We start from the raw sequence: 468 nt of genomic DNA on the forward strand, positions 1-468 counted from the left end.
TGTACCAGTGGCCACGAACCTTTGCAATTGGCCCTATTAATGGCGTTTCCAATAACAGAGTTTCGGTAAGTCTGTGGAGCGGCGGAGGTTGGACAGGGGTGGGGGAGGGAGGGGGGGGTAAGAGTGGGAGTGGGAGGAGGGGGGAGGTAGATGTGGGGGATGGGGGGAGGTAGGAGGTTGGATAAGGGTGGAGGAGGGGGGGGTAAGAGTGGGAGAATGGGGGGAGGCAATAGGGGGAGGGTGGGGTGGGATGGTGGTGGGAGGTAGGAGGGTTGGACAGGGGGTGGGGGGAGGAGGGGGGAAAGAGTGGGAGTGGGAGAAAGGTGGGAGGTAGATGTGGGGGATGGGGGAGAGGTAGGGAGGTTGGACAGGGGGTGGGGGAGGGAGGGGGGGTAAAGAGTGGGAGAATGGGGGGAGAGGCAATAGGGGGAGGGTGGGGGTGGGATGGGGTGGGAGGTAGGAGGTTGG

The sequence above is a fragment of the Penaeus vannamei genome, chromosome 18 (assembly GCF_042767895.1).
Source record: "Penaeus vannamei isolate JL-2024 chromosome 18, ASM4276789v1, whole genome shotgun sequence".
NCBI classification, from domain to species: Eukaryota; Metazoa; Arthropoda; class Malacostraca; order Decapoda; family Penaeidae; genus Penaeus; species Penaeus vannamei.